This window comes from Leptonychotes weddellii, chromosome 7 (assembly GCF_054177405.1).
Source record: "Leptonychotes weddellii isolate Sample4059 chromosome 7, ASM5417740v2, whole genome shotgun sequence".
NCBI lineage: Eukaryota > Metazoa > Chordata > Mammalia > Carnivora > Phocidae > Leptonychotes > Leptonychotes weddellii.
Window position 1 is genome coordinate 98,728,670 of NC_138375.1, and position 23,474 is coordinate 98,752,143.

Consider the following 23,474-nt stretch of genomic DNA (forward strand, 5'->3'; position numbering starts at 1 on the left):
GGCTGGGCGTGGGGGGGCCACTGATGGCTGATGTGCGCTGTGCCAGGGCTGGTGTGCGCCCAGCCCCAGCCTCACTGTGCAGCTGGAGCTTGGCCCCATGCTGGCCCAGGTCAGCGTGTGGGGGGCCAGCCCAGGTCAGCGTGTGGGGGGCCAGCCCAGGTCAACGTGTGGGGGGCCAGCCCAGGTCAGCGTGTGGGGGGGCCAGCCCAGGTCAGCGTGTGGGGGGCAAGCCCAGGTCAACGTGTGGGGGGCCAGTCCAGGTCAGCGTGTGGGGGGCCAGCCTAGGTCAATGTGGGGGGCCAGCCCAGGTCAGGTGTGGGGGGCCAGCCCAGGTCAGTGTGTGGGGGGCCAGCCCAGGTCAGCGTGTGGGGGGCCAGCGCAGGTCAGGTGTGGGGGGCCAGCCCAGGTCAGCGTGTGGGGGGCCAGCCCAGGTCAGCGTGTGGGGGGCCAGCCCAGGGGTCGTGTGGCTCTGGTAACAGAAGTTTGTTTGTTTGTTTGTTTGTTTTTAAATCTTCAGATCAATATAAGAAAAACACAAAGATCCAACAGAAAAGTGAGCAGAGAATATCAAGGGGAAAAAGGCGAGGTGGTTGATCAACATTCCCTACAGAGTAACTCACCTTCATCAGGTAAGTGCAAGCTCAGGTGACAGAACCTCTTCAGGGGGGGCAGGAGGGATGGATTGCAGGAGGTGGGACCACAAGGGCCACCGTACCACTGTCCCTGGCTGTGAGGAAGATCCATGGGCCAGGATTGCCGAGCAGCTCTGGAGTCCCTGCCCTCACTCCCAAACCAGTACAGCGTCCCCGTGACTGACGGCACGCCAGGCAGGACCCTGCATGCACAGAAAAACAAACGAAAAAAGCAACACACAGAGCAGAATATTAAAAAAAAATTAGATAAAACATGGAGTGAACTTAATTACCTTTTATGTCCATGGTCATACTTGATCTCAGAACAGCCTTACAAGGTAGTTCTTTTATCCTCATCCATTGATGAGGAAGCTGAGCCTTCGTGGTTAAAATACCTTGCCGAAAGCACACAGTTTTGACAGGCAGGGACCACAGAACGGAACCAGGCTACTTCAACTCCAGAGCCTGTGATTTCTGGCACGAGAGATGTGCTTGTGGCTTACCTCCCCTGCAAAGAGCTTGCGGCCTGCAGGTGCTTCCCAGGGTAGGAAAGGATAGCTGTGCATTTCAGAGGATTAAAGCTTGACCTACTGAAGGGAACTGGGAAAGGTGGGCCAAGCGAGAACGCAGGTATGTTCTAAGGAGGAGAGGTGGGAGAGGGCATGGCATGTTGGAAGGACAGTGATTAGCTCATTATGGTAGGGAATACTAAGGGGAGCCATGAGAAATGGGGCTGGAGAAGTAAGCAAGGGCCAAATCAGAAGGGCTTCAATCCCCCTTCACCTGAAGGAGGTGGGAGCTATGGAAGGCGCTTAAGCAGGGAGTGACATGAGATGAGAATTTCAAAAAGGACAGCAGAGTAGCAAGTCTGGGTCAGGACTCGCCTGGAGGCAGGGAGGCTGCTGTTGTTACAGGGCAAGTCGTCGGGAGGAATGGGAAAGGAAGGGGTTAGAACTAGGAGCAGTTATGGAGAAACCATTAATCAGAGGGGGCACCAGGATTTGGGAGGAAAGGAGACCAAGTCTCACTTGAGCAGCTAGCTGGGTGATGGCACTCGGGAGAGAGGGATCCTGGAGGAGAGCCAGTTTGGAGTTTGAGGGGTGATGAGCTCAGATAATGATTGCCAAGGGTAACTAATAAAGAAAAAGATCTTAGGTCTTCCGTCTTCCTGTTCTGTCTGGTTGCTGGGTGTATCGTAGCTATGTGAAAAATACGGCAGCCTCAGAGAAAATACTGGCTGTGAATAAAAGTTAAATGTATTTATTTAGATAGGGCTTACCATTCTTATTGCAAAAGTAATATAGGTAAAGAAAATTGAGAAAATACAGGTAAGCAAAAATAAAAATGGTTGTTACCCAAATACAATCTTCAGATGACTTGTAACATTTTGCCTTATATACCTCCAGTTTTCCCCCATATATGTGTATATATGTATATATATGAGCACCTTTTTTTTTTTTAAAAGATTTTATTTATTTATTTGACAGAGAGAGACACAGCGAGAGAGGGAACACAAGCAGGGGGAGTGGGAGAGGGAGAAGCAGGCTTCCCACCGAGCAGGGAGCCCGATGCGGGGCTCAATCCCAGGACCCTGGGATCATGACCTGAGCCGAAGGCAGACGCTTAACGACTGAGCCACCCAGGCGCCCCAACATGAGCACCTTTTTTACTAAAAGCTTTAATATTCTCGTGACTATGTCTTGCACATTTTTCAGTAACAGTAATAATTCTACAAGATCACTTTGGAGACTGCATGGTATTACATTTATGAATGGGCTGTATTTTACTAAACTATGTTCCTGCTGTGGACATTTGGGTCGTTTCTAATTTTTTACCATTTTAAACAACATAGAGATAAAGTAATTAGAATTTAAATCTACTAATTAACCTTTGGCTTTTTCATTGCCCAGTTTAAATTATGAAATCAAGTTTGGGTAAGCTATGTTTTTTTAAAGTGGTTGTGCAAAAAACGGTTGTTTTAAAAGTGTTCTGAAAGAAATACACAATGTTCTCTGGTTCTCAGGTATGAGAACAAATGGATGTAAATGTGTATTGGAGGAAAACAATTATACAGGAAATTGGTGTGGCTATTAGAAAGGAAGTGGAATAAAAATTATTTTTGAGTTAAGTCACCCTCTATTTTCAGGGAGGGCAGAGACCACATTTCCTAATGGGATTCCTTTGCTTTAATGACTTTATCAGTGTCTCCCCAAGGAGCATAAAAATGTGACCAACTCTCCAAAATGATCTAGGAATTGATCAGCTTTGTGAATAACCACAACCCTAGTTAAGTTCAACTTCCTTTTGATTGTATACAGCGAGTCGTGTACATACATATTTAGACATTTTTGCTTAATTTAGAAACAATGCTTGGGGCTAGAACACATATTATAGACTACCACCCCTCCCCCCCACCCCGCCTTTTTTGAAGTAGGCTCCCAACGAGCATGGAGCCCAACACAGGGCTTGAACTCACAACCCTGAGATCAAGACCTGAGCTGGTATCAAGAGCCAGTTGCTTAACTGACTACCTAGACTCCCCTTTTTTGACTGATCACTGCCTCTTCCTCAAAATTCTTACCACCTACACTCTTTGCTAGGTACCCTTATCAGGCCTCCAGTACTCAAACAGCTGAAATTCTTCCTCCCCAGTGAAGATGCTGCAGAGTATTTGGAAGAGATATTTCTGGCTTGTCTGGACAAGGCTAGATTCTTGACACCAGCACAAAAGGGATATAGCAGGCCAGTGATAAAGGTGTGGCCTCTGTCCAGACAAAAGAATGCATGGGTTCCCCCAAAGTGTTTGGAAAATCACCCGGAGTTGTGAACTCCAAGAAATCTTGGCTGGATGTAGGTATGTCCCAACAGTTTCAACCCCTTTCCTATTGCAAATATTTTCTATTCTAAAATAAAAAGAATAGATAACATAACCTAACCCCGCACATAATTTTAAGAGACGGTGACCTAAATATAACATAAGGGAGAACTTGAGAAAGTTATCTATAATAAAGAAACAAGCACTGTAGCCAGATTCTTGCACTTACATGAAGACTCACTGTGACTGTGGCAGCTAGAAATGCAGACTGACACTGGAATGTGTTAATGACTCAGATACCACATGTGGCATCACCATTGGTGAGGTGATCTTCCAAAACGGTACAAAGTCCTGGGTGAAGTTCTCAGTGAGACAACATCTGATCTTCCCTGCATTTATACGGGAATGGCATTCCTAGAAAATGCAGTGCCTTTAAAACTATTCAAAAATACTCTGTGTCTTATGTACTAAAAAAGAAAGTGGGGCTCAGATCATTATAAACGTAGTTCTCACCTGGGAATGACATTCAAAGCGTCTCTGATGGGAGAAAGCTCTTTGTTTGCATGACTGACCCACATATTATTGGACTTCTCTAATCCCAGGATCCTGGCCAGTTGTACCCCACTCACTGAGCAAATCGAAATATCCACAAAGTTACCACACGTTCCCTTAGGGCAGTACATTTCTCCCATCTTTACTCCAACCACGGCTTTCACATATTCTGAGTCTTTCTGACCTAGAAGGATTTGCCTGTGAGGTGAAGAGAATGAGGTCAACCTGAATTACATTATGATTTTTTTTTAATAGTGGCAAAATATACATCTAATAAAACTTATAATTTTAACCAATTTTAAGTGTGTAGTTTAGTGGTATTAAGTACATTCACATTGCTGTGCAGCCATCACCAGCATTTATCTCCGTAACATTTTCGTCTTTTCCTCCAGATATTTTTTTAAAATAAATCATGTACTGTATTTTATTTCTGGTTTTTTAGGTTTTTCCATTGGCACCTACCTTGGGCACTCGTCTGTTTCTTGATTCCAATCTGGCCAGATTTATGACTCAACTTTCTATCAAGTTGGCCAACCACTGGCGCTTGCTTATGCCGACCACCCTCCTACCCCCAGGCGTGTGGTATCTACACATCTCCCCACTCCCTTGGCCCTCTGGAGCTTGGCTGTTGTGATAGAGATGGAGTAAACCTGTAACTCCTCATCACTCCGCATTCCAGAAAATTCACCTCTCCCTTGGTACATCATTTCACATTCGTTAGGTAATTTTATTCCTTCTCATATTCAGCCTTGCAATCTTGCTTCATTTGTCTACACCTGCCTCTCTGAAATCTTACATTGTTAGGCTTCATAGTTGTTAGAAAAGGCAACTGGGAGGGGTAGAAAGGGCATGAGACATAGAATCAGAGACATGAGTGCAATTCCAGTTCTATCTTGTACTAGCTGGATGACTGATGACTGAGTGCAAGAACCTTCACTGCTCTGAGGCTTGATTTCCTCCCCTGAAAGCCAGGGGGCTGGTCACTAGATAAACTCCAGCTTTAAAAATACAAGTTTATATGGGCACCTGGGTAGCTCAGTTGGTTAAGGGACTGACTCTTGATTTCAGCTCGGGTCTTGATCTCAAGGTCGTAAGTTCAAGCCTGCATGGGCTCCACACTGGGCTTGGAGCCTACTTAAAATAAAATACAATTTTATAAATTAATTTCTTATAGAAGATGGTATCTACTACTTCATAGGATGTTCATGTCAGGTATAAGTGAAAATCATAAAAGCATAAAGTATTATTAAGTAGCCCTGGTTGTAATAAAAGATGCTTCACACATGCTTTTTTAATGATAAAATATACAATGAAACCTACAATCAACTGGGATTCTAAAAACATTAGGTTGGATAACACCACCTGCAAATCCAGGCATGATTTGCTTTATTTTGTAGGGATCTGGATCTCAACAAATGTTTGCGCTCCAGAAAAGTTATACAAAACTTCAATTTTCAGGTATTTAGGAGACAATGAATTCACTTTTTTAGCAGGGAGCTAAGTATGGAAAGCCCCGGAGCATGCGCAGACGTATGACATTGATTTGCCCCTGGCCGTGTGAGAACACAGCTTATCTTTATCGGCCTTTACGATATATATATGTATTTTTAAAGATTTATTTATTTATTTGAGAGAGTGAGAATGAGAGAGAGAGAGAGTACATGAGAGGGGGGAGGGTTAGAGGGAGAAGCAGGCTCCTCGTCGAGCAGGGAGCCCGATGCGGGACTCCATCCAGGGACTCCAGGATCATGACCTGAGCCGAAGGCAGTCGCTCAACCAACTGAGCCACCCAGGCGCCCCGGCTTTTATGATTTTATCTGAAAAGTTGGCCTGACAGTGATATCTTCCCATGAAAAGAGAGGCTATCTCTCAGAGGAGCTGTGATAGGAGAGCTGAAGTGCAAAATATTATTGGACGTCCTATTCCCATTTATGGAGCCCTTACGCTGCTTGAGGCTGCTGGTGGAGCTCGTGGACCAGCCAGAAGTGTGCGGAGCCACATCAAAGCCAGAGACAAAAGGAATAGATGCTATACGCTGTATATAACCATATACAGAGTTTTATGTATTTTTAAAACTGGTTAACGTCTTTCATGAAAATATTACCAATGAATTTGCTTCCATTAAAGCCAGGAAAGTAAAATGATAATAAAGTCTATTTTTGGTATAAATAAAATATAAACTTAAAATGCTAGAAATTTTTAATGCACCTACTTTTCAACTTTTCAGTATTTCTTAATGTTCTGAAAAAAATCGTATGTGTATAAGGTATTACACAGTTCATACTGTAATTTAAAACATTAAAACATACACAAAAACACGTATAAGGGGGTACACATTTTTCCTTTTGCTTTAGGCTCCAATATGGCTTGGCATAGCACAATCAGATTTGGTTTCATTTAAAATTTTGTTATTCTTGGGGTGACTGAGGGGTTCAGTTGGTTAAGCGACTGCCTTCGGCTCAGGTCATGATCCCGGGGTCTTGGGATCGAGTCCCACATCGGCTCCCCCTGCTCAGCAGGGAGCCTGCTTCTCCCTCTCCCTCTGCCTGCCACTCCCCCTGCTTGTGCTCTCTCTCTGTCAAATAAATAAATCTTTAAAAAAAATAAGTAAAATTTTGTTATTCTGTTCATCATAGATTTTTGTATTAATTTAGATTCTTTAAAATATTGTATTACATTATTATTTATTTTCATTACTGAGTTTCTGTGTTCCCTTAAATTTTGTGCCTGAGGTGAGTTCTTCAATTGCTTCCCCCAGTCCTGGCTTTGGTCCCAATCCTCAATCCCAACCAAGTGTAGTAGATATAATACAAGAACTGCTATGGGAAAGCACTAGGTGTGGTCACGATCCTAGAAGAGACATTCAAAACCAATATCCCCCCCTCCCCCAGTCCAAGTGAGTCCAGGAAGCAACATGTCGTAGATGGGGAAAGACATGAGCTTTAGGGTTAGATTTGGAATCAAATCCTGGCTTGCTTCCTTACCAGTCCGAGCAATGAACCAATCTGAGCCTGTTTTCTTATCTCTAAGAGGGATAAACAATTTTTTAGCGGGAGTTATATGAAAAAACTTACACAAAGCATCTGGACTTGACAACCGTTAACTTGCCCTGTTCTCCATCTGAGCGATAGTAAATTGACCAACCCTTTTTGAGTTCCCCACAGACATGCTCCTAGAAATGTTAGCGTCTGGATTTTCAACCAGGTGTAATGAGTGTAACTCCTCCACTGTTCTCACTAAATCACACTTATTAATTCTAGCTGCGGCAAGGCTGCATCTTTCTAGGGGTGTATTTCCTACTTAAACTCTGCACGAGTGTTTGCTTTGGCAGCATGTATGCTAAACTGCCCACGAGAATTTGGATTAGTAGCTCAGGAACAAAGGTGGAATGCTGAGCCCTTCAGCCCCATCGAAACAACAAACAACACCACATATGAGTTACATCTCCTCTTTCTAATTCTTCAAATATTTTTTTAGCAAGAGGTAGGATTTCCAAAACACTGAAGGGATGCAAGGAACTTGAATGGTTTTTTTGATATAGGAGACAGTTTGAAAACAGGAATTGGATATGTTTATTAATTGTACACATTTTGATACGTTCCTTCTGATGATTTAGATTTCATTTCATTTTACAGGCTGATTCTGGGGGCGCCTGGGTGGCTCAATTGGCTAGTGATATATTGAATTTCCTCACATCAAATAGGAAAAAATTTACTTGCAGAAAATATGACTTTTGGGGTGCCTGGGTGGCTCAGTCAGTTAAATGTCTGCCTTTGGCTCAGGTCATGATCTCAGGGTCCTGGGATCGAGCCCTGTGTTGGGCTCCCTGCTCAGCGAGGAGTCTGCTTCTCCCTCTCCCTCTGCCCCTCTCTCTCCCTGCTTGTGCTCACACACACTCTCTTTCTCTCTCAAATAAATAAATAAAATCTTAAAAAAAAAAAGAAAATATGACTGTTAGATGGATGGTCTCATACATTGGAAGTTTTAATTTATTTGCTATTTGTTCATTTATGTTATCTTCCAACTTTTTGAAAAGATTTTATTTATTTTTAGAGAAATATAGAGAGAGCACGAGCTGGGGGAGGGGCGGGGGAGAGGGAGAGAAAGAATCCCAAGCAGGCTCCACACCCAGACATGGAGCCTGACGTGGGGCTTGATCTCAGGACCCTGAGATCATGACTTGAGCTGAAATCAAGAGTCGGACAGTTCACCGACTGAGGCACCCAGGCGCCCCTTCTAACTTTCCATCATAGCTGCAAATCTAAAAAAAGTTAAGGGAGAAATAAATTTTTCTTCAGTGACCAAACACCCACCAGGTGTCAGGCACTGAGCTAGTTGCTAGGTTACAAGTGTGAACAAGACTAAATCCTAGTCTTCAAGGAGTTTATCATCTAGTGGGAGAAGAAAGAAGTTAACAGGCAATTGAAATACAGTGGCTTAGATATTATGACTTGAAGGCCATGTAAAACTGTGGGTCACCCAATTAGTGCAGAGGGAAAAGAGGTTCCCCCAAAAGAGGTGACATGTAATCTGAGCCCTGAAGATCCACGGATTTAGTAAACTCTAGGGATGTAGGCCTAGGGAGTGGAGAGGGCAGGCCTTCTAGAATGAGGCAAAAACATGTCAGAAAGGCCTGGAAGCAAAAGACAACCTGGGGTTTCATGTAACCCAGAGTGTCCAGATTACAGAGTACAAGTGCTGAAATTATAACAGTAAATAGGGGCCGGATCACACAAAAGAAGTTTGGCTTTAGACTAAGGGCGATGGGGAGCAGGTTTTGAGTAAGAGGGTAAGAAAAATCAGATTTGAGATTTAAAGAATGCTTAGAGGTCCACTCAGGAAGCCTGTGATGTAATCCAGGTTTGAAATGATGGTGGCCTCCTTGACCAAGGAGGTGGCCATAGCAATGGAGAGGAATGGACTAGGTCAAGAGAAATTAAGAGGTGAAATTGGGAGAACTGGGTCATGAATTGGAAGGGAGGAAGAGAAAGTCAAAGTTCAGGGGTCTGGTTTAGGTGCTTTGCTGGATGGAGGTGCTGCTCCTTGGGAGATGGTAGGGTCCTTGCTGGTGTGAGGGGCTTGGAGGAGAAGTGGGGCAGATGCCCAGCAGGGGGTTGGATATATGGCACTGGTGCTCAGTGGGGAGAGCATGATTTGAGCGTTGACTGAATATGCTTAATAATTGGAACTGTGGATAAGATTACTCGGTGGGGGGGGGGGGCATGGATGAGAATACCAAAGGAGAATATGTTGTAGAAGAAAATGACAGGAGGACAAATCTCTGGGCAATCTCAACATTGAAAAGACACCATTTTTGGTAGCCGTTCCAGGCCAGCAGCCTGGTCTCTAGATCTCCACACTAAGACACAGGTCCCTGTGGATGGTGGCATGGTGTTAACGATCCTGTGAATGAAGAACGTATTACAACAAAAATGGAACATCTACAAAGGAGAAAGAAAAAACAGTTTCTTAGCATCCCATCCGCCTAAATTCTGACCAGCACCTGTTTGTTTTCCTGTGTTCATCTGGGTTTCTCCACGGAGCTCATAATCAATCTGAGTCATTCCCTGAGTGTTGAGGGTCCCCAGGATTAACCTTTGGCTTTTGTTTCTGTGACAAGGTGAGAGTTAGTCTCATGCTTGAGGCAAACACATGCTGAGAGTGAGGGGCCACCGACATTTTAGCTTGAGGAAGAGCTGCCTGATCAAGAGCTCAAAGTATATGAGATCAATTTCAGAAAGATTATTAATATTGGACATTTCCTGCTAACAGTCTGAAAAGTTTTCCTATTTCAGGCCCCTTCAATCTGTTATTTCTTGGGTTTGTTTTGAAAAGCAGAGCTCAGACTTCTTTTTGAGAAAGGGCGGAATTAAAATTCAGCAGATTGTTCATGCTGTGTAAATAAACTCCTCCCCAGAAAGTGAAGTAATCCTTTTCCTCGGGGAGTATAGAACTACTTGGAATTACTTACTGTTGTCCTCACATGCACAGCTCAGTCTTTGTGGCACCTCTGCTTTCTTGCAGGAGGAAGTCAGTAGCTGTTACCTTAATGTATGTATTTTTACTACTCCAACGGAATGTTTTGGGATTTACAAGTAAATGCTTCTTGATGTGTGATCTCCCTACAGCAAATGCAAAAATGCTATGATGGATCACATGGATCCATCAGGAAATAGATAGAATATGTGGTTAAACTAGCAAAGAGGGCAAGCCCTGTAGCAAATACTGTCATTCAATAATCAACTGACACCAAATGAGGTTTCTTGTTATTTTGTGCCCCTCCCCTCTCATTTCTCAAAGTTGGAAGATTGCATATTCTGCTCTATGTTATCATGTGAGGGGCCCAAGTTGGTCAAGAATAGCATTTTTTCATATGCTTTTCCTCTGAACAACATGGTAGCCCCCTATTTTGTCTTGATCTGTTCATCTGCCACTACTTTATACAGGAAACATAGGCAAACACTCTGCCTTCTATTTTTTGGCATTTATCAGACTTCAGTGGGACTTTCAGCAAGAGCTGATATAACTCAGTTAGTTTTGATCCTCCTGAACATGTGGGAATGTCATCTTCAAGGCCAGCAGGCTCGGGCCACAATGTACTCTTTTGTAAACTGAATCACCACACACTCTCGGTGACAGTAATTATTCTCATGGGAATCATGTAATAACTAAAGATTACATTGCTTGGTCAGAGATATTTGGCCAAATACCCAACAGTATTATTAAAGAAAAGACATGACAGCATACTTTTTCTAAACAAATTAAAAAAAATAGTAATATTGTTCTCTAGCTTCTATAAAATGGACCTATTGTATTGTTACTTTGATTACACCAGGGACCCAAATGATGCACAAAATGTACTCATGGAACATGAAAATGTAACTCCAACGTGGTGTAAATTTGCTCTAAAACTAATATACTGGTGATAATAAACATTAAGCATTTAACTAACAACAATTTTGCTTTTTTTCTCAGAATAGAAAAGTTTTTTGGTGGCACTTTGGAAAACTCAGATTTCTTTAAAACATCTGTCTAGGGAAATTTGAACTAATTTCTTTTATTTCCCTTTCGTAAAAATTCCCATTAGTAAGCAAATGCATTCAAAACCATTCCCTTGATCTTATAAGTGTATTTTATAAAAATCTGCTCAGCTTTTCCTTTTTGTCCTACAGACTGGAAGTGCTGGAGTGGGTGTCCGAATGGTGCACAGGAATGAAGGCAACTGGGAGGTTAGGGCCTGCAGAGTTTGGCGAGGGGCTGCCTGTCTGCCCTTCTCCTGGGCACATGGGGTGGGAGGCTGGGCTTCATCCTTTCTGTTTCCGACCCTGTTTCCAAGGACATATTATAAAAAGTGAAGCCTTCCTGAATTTAAAACTGTAATGCAAAGAAAGAATGATGTTAAAATGCTAGTTTTATGATAAATCACAGCACAGCACTCTTCCTCTTCCAAAACCAAACAATTCCTGCCAAGCAAACCACCTACCCCAAATTCAGTCATACTGCATCCTTACATTTCCTGCAGCACCTTATGGTCATATCAGTTCAAAGTCACGCTGAGAAGATAAACATCCCTTCACCTGGTATGGGCAGGGACCCATTCAGTTTGTCTGATAGAACTTAGCTGAGACTATTTTCTTCCACATACATTTAATCGAGTCATTGGAGAATTTAACTTTCTCTCTTTCCTCATCTCTTCTCTGACCCACTTATCTATTTCCTTCATTACTCTTAAACCAATTTTGGAGAGAAATTTGACACATGTAATGACTACAACACCATCAGCACTTACTATGTGGCAGGCATGGTGCTAAGTGTTTTATATGTGGAACTGCATTTAATCCCCACATAAGTTAGGGATTTTTAGTTTTACTTTACAGTAAGGAAACTGAGGCTCACCAAAGTTCATTAACTTGCCTAAGATCAGTCAGTGAGTAAGTGATGAGGCTGAGATTTGAACTCAAGTTCATTTCACTGAGAGCCCATGCTCATCATAACCACCGTGCAGGGTGATCTTCCTCCTTGGCCATTGTTCTTGTCTGGGTACCTTAATATTCTCATTAAGCACCTCTGGCTGCTGAGATGTCTCTCTTTCCTGTGGCAACTCATGCTTGGGACCTTGCCTCATATTCTTCTCCACATTCAAACTGACCCTCACTTATTCAGCACATTTGATTGACTACTTCTTTGTGCAGGAAAGACCTCTAAAACCCGAGATCTCCCAGGGGAAAACAAAGCCCCCTTAGAAACAATGTTCTAATCTGGATTGCTCTGGAAGAAACTTAAAAAGCCCTTGTCCTCCCAACTTCTATTCTTGGATGGGTTTGGGTCTCTAGTCAGTTCAGAAATTCTTTATCCTCATTTAGACACTCGGAGGGAGTGGCTCATTCCAGCATAGCCCATCCTCATTCTACCCATAGCAGGTCCCCCTCTGGGCTCCACCCCCAGGCCTTGTAGCAGGACAGGACAGCTGTGGGGCCCACGCTGCATAGGGCCATGCCTGTGTGTCCCCAGACAGGATGTGTTCTCATCCTCGGAAAAACCTAATAGCTGCTTCCTTGCTTTGGCCACATTCTTTAGCTAAATAAACCTCTTGGGTACAACTAAGACATTCTGTGCCCTGAAACTGTGAGTGGTTTTGAAAAGTGATCTCAACTGTTAGATTCCAAAGATCGATGCTTCCATGCCCACTTACAGTTATAGGTAGCAAAGAAGTCTTTCCCTTTGTCCATTTTCCCCTCCAGCTACGTGCAAACACACTGTATTTTATTTGTATTCAAGGTGGCTCAAATTTCAGGTACTATTTCTTAGGGATATTGATCTCTAAATATATGTAGATGCTTCCGTCTACATATTCAGATGGTGAGTGCACAGTTTCTTCTATTATTAACACCTTGCATTAGCATAGTATTTTTGTTATCATTGGTGAACCAATATTGATACATTATTATTAAACAGAGACCTTAGTTTACATAGGGTTCAGTCTTGGTGTTGTCCTGTTCTGTGGGTTCTGACAGGTGTATGATGTCATATGTTTTCCATTACAGTATTGTACAGCAAACATACTTTTACCTTTTCTACAACATCATAGAATTGGCCAAATGGATTTTGATCTCCACGACAACTCTGTAGCTAGGTAACATTTATTACCCTCAGGATAGAGGAGATACATTCAGAAGGTGGAGTGACGTATTTGAGGTCCCACAAATTGAGGGTGCCAAAGCCAGGACCAGAACGAGCCAACAGCATGGACGGCGGCTGATCTCAGAAAGGGGTTAATTGCTGAGGACACAGACTGTGAGCCCTCAGGGGCCCTCTCAGCTCAGGCACTTTATTTTCTAATGGCAAGTAGAAGGAGGAAGAATGCACATCTTCAAAGGAAACTGGCTGTCTGTTATTTGTTAGGCGAGACTCTGAGGTGACTTCAGAGACAATGGGTCCAGCGCCCCGTAATTAAGAGGGAAGGCCAGCCCCTGCCAGTCTGACTCAGAAGGCTTACTGAGTCATCCTGTTTGTCCTCTCTGCTGCTATTTATGGGCTTCCCAGTTGCTGATATTTGTTGGTTAAAGGCTCACACAACCCGTCTTGCCTAAAGCAGTGTCGCTTAAGGGGTGTTGAGAATAAATAGGGTGACAGGTGTTGTGGGAGAGTCATTTTTTTAAGAATCTTTCATAGCTGAGTCTTTTTAAAAGCTCTCTATGCTTAAAATACAACTATCCTGAAAGAAAATGAAGGCAGAGTCCGTTTCTGGACAGAGCTGCTGAATGCTAAGACTTTCTGGGGGGTGCTGGCTTTGGCAGAGGGGCAGGTCGGCATCAGCGAAGCTGTTGATGAGGACAGCTCAGGAAATCAGGGGAACGAGACAGTGAGAGGAAAAGACTGGAATGCTGTCACTGAGGCAACTTAGGCATGTTTATCACCAGGAAGAGACAACAGTGACAACAGAACCCTCGTAGGCCATGATAGTCTGAGTCTGGTGGGGGACAGATGGCTCATGCAGATGGAGTGACCAGAGAAAGATGAATGCAGGGACTCTACCAAGGTGTGGGCAGGCTTAAGGGAAGCACGCTGGAGCTAGCGACTGCAGGGACCCATCAGCACCCCCAGAGGTAAGGGGTGGGGGCAGCCACGGGATCCCAGAGGGAGCTACCCCTTTGGGTCTTTGGGTAGATGAAAACAGCCACAGGGAGAGAGCTGGGCAATGAATAACCCACCCTGTTTTCTCTCAGTCTCTTATCTCCTGCTGATGACCCCATTGGCCAAATTCCCAAATAAGACACAGACCCATGGAACCCGTATGATGCAACCCATGAAGGTCAGTGTCCTGGGCCACCAGGCAGGCTGGACAGCGGTGGAGAGAGGACCTGGAGGACTCAACACCAAACATCTTCATACAGGGAAGAGGGTTAGGACCACATTTTGTTGAAGTCTGATTTCTTTAGTTTATATTAATAGTCAAGATATTCAGTGCAGAGGAAAGCAGAGCCAAATGATGGAGAAGACCTGAGTCTTGATGACAATGTTCGTGACCCTGGATCCAACCCTGCCTGAAGCTATATCCCCCTGGACTTTTCAGTTATGTGAACCGATAAATAACCTCTTTTACTTTAGGTTAAAAAATAGTAAAAATATTAATTCAATAATTAAAATATTAACTTGAAATGTATTAAACATGTAGTTTAAACTTCATTGATCCCTTGGTCCTTGAAAATTCTGAAGTGCCTTTTTAGAAGGATGCATCTCTCCCCAAACCCCTACTGAAAACCACACTTAAGAAACAAGGCAAGGGAGGGCGCCTGGGTGGCTCAGTTGGTTAAGCAACTGCCTTCGGCTCAGGTCATGATCCTGGAGCCCCTGGATCGAGTCCTGCATCAGGCTCCCTGCTTGGCAGGGAGTCGGCTTCTCCCTCTGACCCTTCCCCCTCTCATGTGCTTGCTCTCTCTCATTCTCTCTCAAATAAATAAAAAAATCTTTAAAAAAAAAAACAAAAACAAAAAACAAAACACCAAGCTTATCGAAGCTTTAAATTCATTAAAAAAAAAAAAAAGAAACAAGGCAAGGGAAGGTTGTGTTAAAGTTGAGATGTACAGAAAGCTTCATTAAAAAGCCACCGAATAGTTGAAGAGAGGGCCCCAATTTGCAACTAGATTTAATATTTTCATATTTTCTCAGTTTGCACAGAGATTTAGCTTAAAGCTTTCCATTACTTCATTCAACAAACATGTACTGTACTCCAGCCTTGTGACTGCAAAATGGCCTATCCTGATCTGTCTCCTTCTGACAGCCCAGTGCCTCCTGGGACCCCAGCCACCATGAGTAAGACTGATGACAGGTGGTGAGAAAAAGCCTCTGAGGAGGTGACATCTGAGCAGACATGTAAAAGAAATGAGGAAGGAGCCAGCCATGAAGCTCTGAGGCAAGAGCAGTGGGAAGAGCAAGCTCACAGATCTGAAGGTTTACTTGAAGAACAGCAAGGGGGGAGGGCCAAGGATGCATGTGGGAGAGCCACCAGAAGGGCTGGTTGGGCACCCGTTCATATAGGGCCTTGTAGGCCATGATAACAAGTTTGTATTTTATTCTGATGGTGATAGGTAATAAATTAGAAGGTTCTGAGCAGGTGAGTGAGATGATAGAATTTATTTTCTAAAAGATCGCTCTAGTTGCTATGTGGAGAGTTGATTCTGGGGGAAATGAAGGAAGGAAACTGGTTAGAAAACTATTGCGATCGTGTTGCTCAGGGATGCTGGTGGCCTGGAGAGGGGGACAGAGGGCAGCTCAGTGTTTGAGAGTTCCAGCCAAGTGCTTGACATGGATACACCTTATATGGATACTCATATGTGTGGAGTTTTTTGCTTTTGTTTGCTTTTAAGATTTACTTATTTATTTGAAACAAAGAGAGAGGAGCAGAACCGGAGGAAGCAGAGAGGGAAGGAGCAGGGGGGAAGGAGCAAAGGGGGAGGGAGAGGGACAAGCAGGCGCCATGCAGAGTGCGGAGCCCTTCCTGGGACTCGATCTCACGACCCTGAGATCATGACCTGAGCCAAAATCAAGAGTCTGACGCTTAATGGATGGAGCCACCCAGGAGCCCCCCAGGAGCCCCCACACTTGTGTTTTTAATCAAGGATGACTTAATTTTTTAAATAATGGTTTTCTTTTGTGGAAGGAGTTCAGGGAACTTGCACCATTTAAGAAGCACTTATTACTGCTGTGGAACTTTTCTTGTCTCAAATTCACTCAGGAAACTTACTAAAAAGACAGATTTCCCAATCTCCTACTCTTCTGATTCTACCAAGCCTACAAATTTGCATTTTGTGACCCAGACTTTGAGAATTACCAGTTAAGAATTTAGCAGCATCCCCTAGTGGTGGCTATTGGAAATTGCAGAGGTAACAAATTTAAAGTACGGCACTTTGAACTCTTCATATATATATTTGTTACAGGCAAAGTAACAATCTTTTATGCTCATCCTAGAGATAATTTCATGAGAGTAACCAAATGGGGTGGAGACTCCTTCAATGATTACCTGGGGAGAACTCTCAGGCATATTAAGATAAAAAATAATTGAAACTTTGTAAGTAGTAATTAATTGGCTATTATGAAGTCAGACAGCAGTAATGGCTCTGAACCCACAGCCCAGCTGATTATTAGAGTTCTGTAAGATTAGAGTAATTGGAACTGTGGAGGTAAAATAAAAAGGGTGGCACTTTCCAAAAGTTATAAAAAGCCAGCACTCACTGAGGCAACAGAGCTTACACCAGCCATGGAAGGGTAGCAGTACCATCCATCCCCAGGGGAACGTATTTCTTTTAACCACTGCTCCAACTAGGCATGAGTCACTTCTTGTTGAGAATTTTGCTAGTTTGTCATTTTGGATTGGAAATTGCTCCTCTCTTGCCCAGCCAACACTAGCCTACCTGGTCACTGCTGCATCTTTGCTTGTCGGCTCAGAGACCTACCTGTCTTCCCTGGACAGTCCAGAGAGTGGGACAGAAGGCAGCCCCGTGGCTGAGAGTTCCAGCCACCTGAGGAAATATTTCAAAGGGAAGTCTGCATGGGAGTGCTGTCTCAACAGTCATGTTGGCTGGAAGAAACTTCCAGCTTCAGAGTTTCTTTGTTGGTTTGTTCCGTTGTTTCTTTGTAATGGTTATTCTCAGAATTCTCCATGCCTATTCACCCCGCATTTCCAACCCCCGTCCCATGTTTTCTCTACTTCAACACAGGCTCATATTTAAATTAGAAGATCTTTTAGTATACATTTCTCACATTCTAGACAAGGCAACTGAGATGCGAGCAGAATGACTTCTCCAAGGCTAAAGGGGAGCTAGAGTCCAGGACCACTCCTGGTGGCCCCATAGAGCTCACAGGCCAGTGGGACCTGGGACCAAACAACCCCTCAACATCTGCTTGGCTTGTCCTTCCTCCACCCCTACACACGCTCCCTCACATCTGCGCACACACACATACACACAGAATCTCTCTTAGTTTTCTTCTTTCTGCCAACCCCTTTCCCCCTTTCCCATCTGGCCAGCCAGAAAAATATGAACATCTAGGGAAATCAAACCTCTCCTTTAAAAAAAAATTCTTTATTTGAAAAATGACAAACCCAAATGAAGCCTCAGGTTTTTAACCTTCACCAACTAAATTATGCGGTGTTTACTTGTGTTACGTCATCTTGATTTATTTTTGTGGGTCAAGCCTCTAAAAATAAATAAATGAATAAAAGGTTTATTTGTTACAATCCAAAGGAGAAGAACCTGAACAAGGAAATAGGAAACAAAAGGAAAGGTGAGCCGAAAGATTGCATAACTAATTAAGGGAACACAATACAAATCGGGGCATGCCCACATGTATTTTTCCATTTAGAAACAAACCTAATGACAGTGGCATGTTCTTTTATTTTTTTCCTCAAGACTTGCGTGCCCAGCTCAGAGTGCATCTGGAGGAAGGGCCTGCCCCCTAGTGGTGCCTACGGAAATGTGCAGGTACATGTGCCCAACGCAGGGCTGAGGTAGCCCAAGAATACGTGCTTGACAAAATTATATTAGAAGGAATGCTTCTGCTGCTTTCCAGTAAATACAGCAGGTGGAGACACACACTGGAAAACTGGAACACGGACAGCCTTGTTTCCATTTGGTTGTTAGAAGATTGCTAGGCGCCCAGTTAGTGAAACTTAAGTTTGACCATAATTTATTTGTGATGCTTCCTATGTCCTGCTTGTTTTTAACTCTTGAAAACTGTTAAGATCTGGAGATTTTAAGCAAATGCCATCTTCACATCCATTGCCCCCCACCAAACACACACCATTCATTCCTATTAAATACTTACTTGGTGCAGAAATATGGGGTGATGTGGTGGTGCAAAGGTTAATGAGACACAGATTCCCTCCTTCAAATTCACCCTCTGATTGGGAGAGAAGGTATATTTGGACATAATTACAATACATGGCAGTGATACAAACAGAGAAAAAAAATTATATAGTGATTATATAATTATTATGCATCAATTTTATTGTATAATTAGGTATTACATATTAATAAATACCAGCATACATCAATAATTAGGTAATTATATATTTTAATATCATTATAATATTGTATTATATGAATATGATTAACTTAAATATAACATGTAATATGTTATATACATAAACACAGAGCAACTGTGGGCTGAGCCCTGTGCTAGGTATGTCCACATTTCATTTAATATTTAATCACAACAGTATCTTTTAACAGAAGAGGAAAGGGAAGTTTGGAAAGATTACATAATTGGCCCCAGTTCACATAGCTATGAAATTGGAATTCCAAAACTGGAACCGGAATTCAGGTTTTCTGATTCCATCTGTATTTCACTTACCCTCACCAGACTTTTACTGAGAGTCTACTATGTACCCGGTGCTGTGCTAGGGGTTCAAGGTGCAAAGATAGGAGACTGCTGTCACTGGCCTCGGGGTTCTCATTTTGTAGGAGACTGGGTATGTGGAAAAACAATTCGATTACAGTACGATACATGCAATAATGGAAGCGTGCACAGATCGCCTTCTGAGCAAAGCAGCAAAGACTGTTCATTGCTCAGGAGCCCTGCTTCCTGTCATGCAACCCTGTTACTTGGCCATGACTGAACTGCCCAGAAGCCTGCAACTTGGCCAAACACAACCAGCTTCAGGCCTACCAGGGCCTCTGGGGAGGCCTAGTATCGTCATTCTGCCCAACAGCGGACTCGACTTACTCACCCAACCGACCACCTGTCATTGACGGTTTCCACGGTGAGAAACCCAGAAAACTAAAGCACCAGAGTAAAATTAGGGAGAAACAGAAGCGGAGGTGAAAGGTGAACTGGTCAGAAGCAGAAGCAGGGAGTCCAGAGAGAGAGAGGAGCTGAACTGTGAGTCTGGCATGATCATAGGAAGAAGGAGCCAAAGGTCTCTTCTCTCACGGCAAGTCTGTTTTTACCATTAGTTCCTTCCCAGGGTTCCAGGGCTCCCCGCGGCTGGACTGTGGAACTGCCTGGCTGATGCCTGTGCTTCCTGCTGCCTTACGTGTCCTTATGTCACCAGAAGCGTCTGAGCTCAGCCAGGACTGGGATCCTGCAACATTGAGCCTAAGTCCTGCGGTTCTGACTTGGCGCCGAGAGCGCGGGAGGCGGGGGTGGCTGGACGGGGGGACTCAGCAGAGGCCTCACCAGGAGGTGACGCCCAAGCAGAGTGTTGAGATCCACGTAGGAGTTTGCCAGAAAGACAGAGGTGTGCAGGGTGCTCCAAAAGTTCAGTGTTCCTTCCATCACTGAGCATGACTGGTGGCAAAACTGTAATGTCTTGGTTCTCCCTCCAGGGAAGTGACCAGAAATTCTCTCTTCAGGAACGCCAGCTTAGAGAGAGGGCGGTGGGAAAGGGGAATTTTCTTGCTCATGGAGGCTCTACATCCTGAAGCCTGGTGGTTCTGCCCAGACGCTGTGGCTTCCAACACTGGCATATTCTTCTCACCTGGAGTATCTGTACCTTTAGGAGTGTGAGGTCCTGAGCCAAGCGACAGTGTGAAACTACAGGATATATACAATGACTCTCCTTGGGGTGTCATTATCACAGACGATTCGGGAGGAGAAAAGTTTGCAGTTTTTACAATCGTGACGTTTTTGTCATATACAAATCAGTGTAAGCCTCCTTTTCCATGTTGGCTTAAATTTCTTTATTTTTGCACTAACTTGCCTCAAAGCCTATGATCCAGCATAGAACTGTACTCAAAGAAACACAGACTCGCCCTTGCACTGGTAATTACAATGTTATTTCTATATAAAAATAAACTCTGATCTAGTATGAAGTGGTAGGCAAAATTTGTACCTATTTTAGAGACAAAACACAAGACTTTTGTGAAGTTTCTGCTCCAAGCTACGGCCTTCAGACCAACTGGATTTATTTTGCTCTGACCCGAAGAGTGTCATGGAAAAGTTGGAGAAATGCTTTTTTAGGCTGTTGCCTCAACTTCCTAAATTGTCCACCCTATTTAAGTTCTACCCATTAAAAATTCACGTAGCTTGATTTTTTTAAATTGCGGTGAAAAACACACAAAATTTACCACCTTCATCATTTTCAGTGTACAGTTCATTAGTTTTAAGTAGTCTTTGCTGTGCAACAGAGCTCTAGAACTTTTCCTCTCACAAGACTGAAACTCCATGCCCATTGAACAAGTCCCTACTTCTCGCTCCGCCCAGTGCCTGAAAAACACCAGTCTACTTTCTGTTTCTATGAGTTTGGCTACTTTCCATTCCTCATACGGTGGAATCATACAGTATTTGTCCTTTTGCGGCTGGCTTATTTTACTTAGTGTAACATCCTCCAGGTTCACCCATGCTGTAGCAAGTGATGGGACTTCCTTTTTAAGGCTGAATAATCTAACACTATATATATATATATATATATATATATATATATATATATATATATATATATATATATATATATATATATAACGACTGAGCCACCCAGGCGCCCTTAGGCTTTCAATTTCTTCACACCCTCGCAACATGTGCTGTTTTCTGGTTGGTTGGTGAGTTGGTGGTGGTTGTTGTTATTTGATAGTGGCCATCCTAATGGGTGTGAGGTGACATGTAGGTTGCTTTTAAAGTCTGAATTCCCTTGGAAGTGGTAAGGGTATCTGTGAATCTTCATGCCTTGTAGTAAACTTTGACCTTAGCAACCAGCTAAGGTCATTCACTGAGTACATGGTATTTAGATGTAAGAGAAGGTGTTAGAACACTAGAAGGAGATCCTAGATCTCCTCAAAAATGATAAAGCATTAGGGGGCGCCTGGGTAGCTCAGTCAGTTGAACATCCCACTCTTGGTTTTGGCTCAGGTCATGATCTCAGAGTCATGAGATGGAGCCCCACATCGGGCTCCGAGCTCAGTGGGGAGTCTGCTTGAGATTCTCCCTCTTCTTCTGCCCCTCCTCATGCTCTCTCTCAAATAAATAAATAAATAAATAAATAAATAAATAAATAAATAAATCTTTAAAAAAATGATAAAATGTTAAAATTGGAAGCCTGGGGAGTGGAGGCTACCTGAGAAATCCCACAGAGGATATTTTCCTCTCACAGTTTTTTGACCCTCAGGACTTTTTTCTTAAATGAATACAAACACTTTCATCAGAATTATTCCAACATTTCTGAGAATATCATCAAGAACTTATTTTCTAGAAACAACTCTTTTGAGTTAATTTAATTCTTTGATCAATTTCCTTTTTACTGTGGAGTCACATAATTTTCAGTATTTGTATTTCACTGAAATAATTTGGATTTAATTCAATGATCACATTTTGTACTTGTATTAAATTTTCCCAACTTTGGCTTCAGCAATTTTGAGTTTTCTTTTGTGGTCATTTTCTACCAAGTCTAATTTTCCTGGGTCAGGTTTTATAGGTACAGTTTTTGACAAGATGATTTGATTTTTTAGTCAATTTTAAAAGTCAATAAACACGGTTTTGAGCAGGTTTTGCCTTTGTCAGTTTTATTTTGTGTTATTTCTACAAAATGTGATTTTAACTGGGTCAATTGTTGTAGTTTTGAGAATTACCAAAACAATGAGATTCTTCAGCTCACTTTTTGTCATTAATAAATTTAACATATATAGCTTTGGCTCTCCTGATTCAAATCTGTGTTGGTTATTTCTACGATGTCTAATTTTTTTTCTGGTGCCCAGGTTAAAGTGTACTTGGAGTCAAAATACCAAGGTTGCAACATCTTGTTTTCCTCTAAAATTGTTCTGATTAAAAAATCAAAAATGGAGTGTCACTCCCGAAAGCCCCCACTGTACGGTCTCCTCACAGTCTTCCCAGGGAGCAGAGGGCAAAGGAGTCCTTTGATGAGAGCCCTACTGGTCAGTGTTCCCAGGCAGAGACTTGAGTGAGAAGGGTGGAGAGTGACAGTGGCATGGACTGCTCCCTCAACCTGTTCATGTATGTTCCAGTGAAATCTGTAACTAGAAAAGGAGCATCCAGAGAAGACTTAAAGGGCCGGGGGTCAGCAAACCTGCTTCACCCCGGATGCAGAATGAGTCAAACGCATGTAAGCTTTGCTAATTCCAGATGATGTCACTGGTGACAGCACCTCTCTCCCTGACACCCACTTTCTGAGCCATGGCTCAGGTCCTGCAGTGGCTCTGGGTCAGCGGAAGCCCGGCTGGATGGATGAGCTCACTTTGCTGGTCCCTGGGAAGACTGCAAGGAGATGGTACAGTGGGGGCTTTCGGGAGGGCAGAATGGAAGCCCTTGGACATGGAGGGAGTTTCTAAGAACAGAGCATAGCAGGGAGGAGAGAGAGTGGAAGGGGGTGCCAATGGCTGGCCGGGCCAAGAGGCAGACTTGGGCTTACACAGAAGGCGTGACAGTGGGAGCAGGGTTTATAAGGCACTCTGATGTGCTTTACAAAGGAGAATGCCGCCTGTATTGCCTGAGATACGGGGTATAGATAGAGATACTGCTGGGCCTGTGGTGGGGGGCACTGGGCACACTCCCCCTTCAGAATCCCGTAGCACAGTTTTGTCACTGAACACATTTCTACTGTAAACACCATTGTAAATGGTGGGTTTTCACCTTAGCTCAACTTGTAGAGAGGGAGGGAAAGAGAGGGAGAGCAGAGAAGAGGGCAGAGAGAGGCTGATGAGACAAGTTGGCTCTGGTCCTCACCTCTGGTTCAGCCGGTGATTGCTGTTGGCGGGTGGCTGGGTGGGGAGGGGTCCCCCACAGGCAGCAGGAGCAGAGAAGGCTGGGGACCAGGCGGGAACCTAGAAACACGTCTAGTACAATCATGCTTTGCTTCTTGTCAGCGACACGATATGTATTTAATATAAGCCAGTGGCAAGTAGTCTTCCTTTCATTATGTACCCGGGGCAGCCCCTGGAGAGAGAGGAGTGGGTTGGTCAGCAGAGGGAAGGGAGATCAGAAAGTCCTTTGAAGGCCATGATCTCTCCTCACTTACTTCTAGATGTGGC

The 23,474-nt window shown here is 43.6% G+C and overlaps 1 long non-coding RNA gene across 1 annotated transcript; it reads right to left on the reverse strand.

The window, feature by feature from the left end:
• Positions 1–552: 552 nt before the first annotated feature.
• LOC115940222 (uncharacterized) lies at positions 553–23,474 on the reverse strand. The gene is made up of 3 exons (XR_004075012.2): positions 23,170–23,474; positions 18,322–18,396; positions 553–835 (listed from the first exon to the last, which is right to left on the reverse strand). It is a non-coding gene; the product is annotated as an uncharacterized LOC115940222 (long non-coding RNA).